Here is a 3320-nt window from a genome sequence, read left to right as displayed (position 1 = left end):
TCATGTTAGCTCAAACAGGAAACTTTCTTTGCGGTGTCATTGCTTTCCATGTATTAACACATTTAAATCCTCAAAAACAACTCTGACGTAGATCCCATTACCATTTCCATCATAAAGAGGAGGAAATGGCAGCACTCCAAGGTCAAGTAACCCGTCCAAGACCACACAATAGCTAGCTAGAGTAGAAATCCTGGTCTACCAGACTCGGCCTCCTCTGCAAATTGTTTGCATCTCCACCTGCCCAGTAGGCAAATGCTCCTTGAGAGCAGCAATCGCATCTTTTCATTTCCTTTACTTCAAACCCTAGTAGTGTCTGGCAAGTACCGAGGCAATGACACTGTGTGAGTAAGTATATTATTCATCAGATATTTGTGCTTCTGCTATGTATCACTGGGGACACAGCCATAAACTTCCTAGGGACCAAAAATTTATCATTTCAGGTAGTAATAATTGCCATACATGAAAACAAAAGAGGGAATTAGGGAAGTGTTTGAGGAAAACCAAGTGAGGAAACAAGCCGTAAGACCAGCAGTATCTTCCAGAATGAAGGAACAATGGTCACAGTACAAAGGCACTGAAAATCAGCTTTGGTGGGTTTAAGGAAGAAGAGGGTGGCCGGTGTGGACTGAGCAAATGGTGTAGTGGTGATAAAAGTTGCCAAAGCAGATTGGGCCCAATCCTATTAGACTTTGCAGGCCGTAATAAGAAGTTTGGATTCTACTCTCAGGTAGCTTTTCAAAGCTACCCAGGATCTGACTTTGGCTATTGGGAACAGAATGGCAAGTGCATGCATTATTACTGGGGGATGGACAGTACCGCCACTGGCAGTAATTATTCACTTTGAATAAACGATGGTGACAGATACTGAAATGAAGACAGAGATCAGAGGATCATATAAAAAAATCCTATTTTGGACCCATTAATTTTGGCATGCCTTTTAAACATCTAAATACTGTTATCAAGTAGGTAGCTGAATAGGAGTGTAGCTCAGGGAAAAGTTTGGACTGGAAAGAAGACAGGACACATTAGCAAAAAGATTGTGCTTAAAATAAAGGAACTAGGGATTAAGGTTAGGGAAGGCCATCTGGGACAAAGAAAAGCAAATTCAATCACTGCTTAAAAAGATCCACTAGAAAGAGACAAAAGAACAGGTAGTGAGGTAGGAAGACAACTAGTGTCGCCTAGAACCTAAGTGAAGAATGTGATACAACAAAGGAATGAATGGCAGAGCCAGAGCCCGCCTAAGGTCTCACAAAGATTGAGAATTGATCATTAAATCTGGCAAAATGAAGGTATAGCTAGCTAACCGTAACAGGAACAGTCAAGTGGAGGAGTGCTAGCCTACTGAATAAATGGGTTGAATGATTACCTAGATAGATCCAAGTACAGTGGGCCCTTAACGTGGGTTTGAACTGTGCAAATCCACTTATAAGCGGATTTTCTTCCACTTCTGCCACCCCAGAGACGGCAAGATCAACCCCTCCTCTTCCTCAGCCTACTCAACACGAAGATGAATACCTTTACGATGATCCACTTCCACTTAATGAATAGTAAAAATGTTTACTCATCCTTACGACTTTCTTAACATTTTTTTTTCTCTAGCTTTGTCTTAACTCTTTTTTAAGAGATAAGGTCTCACTAAATTGCCCAGACTGGACTTGAACTCCTGGACTCAAGCAATCCTCCTGCCTCAGCCTCCCAATTTCTAGCTTTTTTTTTTCTTTTTAATTATTATGGGTACATAATAACACTAGCTTTAAGAATACAGTGTGTGATACATATAATATACAAAACGTGTGAATCAGCTATTACTGGAAAGGCTTCGGGTCAACAGTAGGGTATTAGCAGTTAAGTTTTTGGGAAGCCAAAAAGTTATACTTGCATTTTCAACGGTGTGAGGAGTTAGTACCCCTAATCCCCTTGTTGTTCAAGGGTCAGTTGTCCTCCAGTAATGTTCACTTTGTTCATATTGGAAAGGCTAAGTCAACAACAACCATCTTAGAAAATGAATATTCTGTGCTTTTCCTTTATCACAGAAATTACAAAATCAAAAGGAAGCCATGTGGAAGATCCCTAAAAACTCTTAAGTTGGGCCGGGCGCGGTGGCTCACGCCTGTAATTCTAGCTCTCTGGGAGGCCGAGGAGGGCGAATTGTTTGAGCTCAGGAGTTCGAAACCAGCCTGAGCAAGAGCAAGACCCCGTCTCTACTAAAATTAGAAAGGAATTAATTGGACAACTAAAACTATATAGAAAAAATTAGCCGGGGATGGTGGCGCATGCCTGTAGTCCCAGCTACTCGGGAGGCTGAGGCATGAAGATCGCTTGAGCCCAGGAGTGAGAGGTTGCTGTGAGCTAGGATGACGCCACGGCACTCACTCTAGCCTGGGCAACACAGTGAGACTCTGTCTCAAAAAAAACAAAAAACAAAAAACAAAAAACTCTTAAGTTGCTGTGCACACATGTAAAATTCTATTATCAACCATGGAGAATCACTCTAACCTATCTTAGTTCAGTCTCTACAGGAGTTTCATCAGGCTTTTTTGCCTTGTTATAAATCACTTTAAACACCCACCTGTAAAAACAGCTCCTCATTGTTGAAGGTATATTTACTGTTTGTGTCTTTTAGGTAAAAAAAACCTCCCATGTTTTTCAAAACTTAAGATTATAGGCATTTTCTTCCTTTTTGCTTTAACTGCTAAAAATTATCATCAAATCACCTACCCACGTGTCAGCTTGCTTAGTGTAGATTTCGGGTGCAAAAATTTCTTTGTTATGAACGTTGCCATTTTGCCTCACGCTATGCTATCAACTCTACGTTTCCTCAAATTATTTTGCTCTTCTAAATCTTAAATGCAAAAATGACTTGACTGTGGATAGTCAAACATTAAAAACACCAACACTGACAGGGGGTGTCTGTGCTCCAGTCACTCCTGAGCCTTTGTTCACTTGCTGGAGTGTGTCCGCCTCCTTCTGCCTCACAGTACACACAGGTACTATTTGCTCTGCCTGAAATACTCTTCCTTTTGCCTTTGCCTGGTGGACATGCCCCGCTGGTATTACATGTCTCAGTTACATCCTGCACGTTCCCTTGACAGCACTCATCACAGTAATGACTGAAATAAAGTAAAACCTTAATTTCACCACCTTTTATTTTCCCTGCCCAACTCCCACCTTACCACAGCGCTAAAAACACATGGGGACTATTTCTAAGAAATGTGTTTCTTGTAGTATTAAGGCAAGTAAGTAAAAGTCAGTGGCAAACGTTTTTAAATTTAGAAATTTATTCTGTTTAATCCACAAGCTTTATATAGCTTTAGTTT

The sequence above is a fragment of the Propithecus coquereli genome, unplaced genomic scaffold, assembly GCF_000956105.1.
Source record: "Propithecus coquereli isolate 6110/MARCELLA unplaced genomic scaffold, Pcoq_1.0 Scaffold341, whole genome shotgun sequence".
NCBI classification, from domain to species: Eukaryota; Metazoa; Chordata; class Mammalia; order Primates; family Indriidae; genus Propithecus; species Propithecus coquereli.
The sequence above is the reverse complement of the archived record's forward strand: the minus strand, read 5'-3'. Positions refer to the sequence as shown.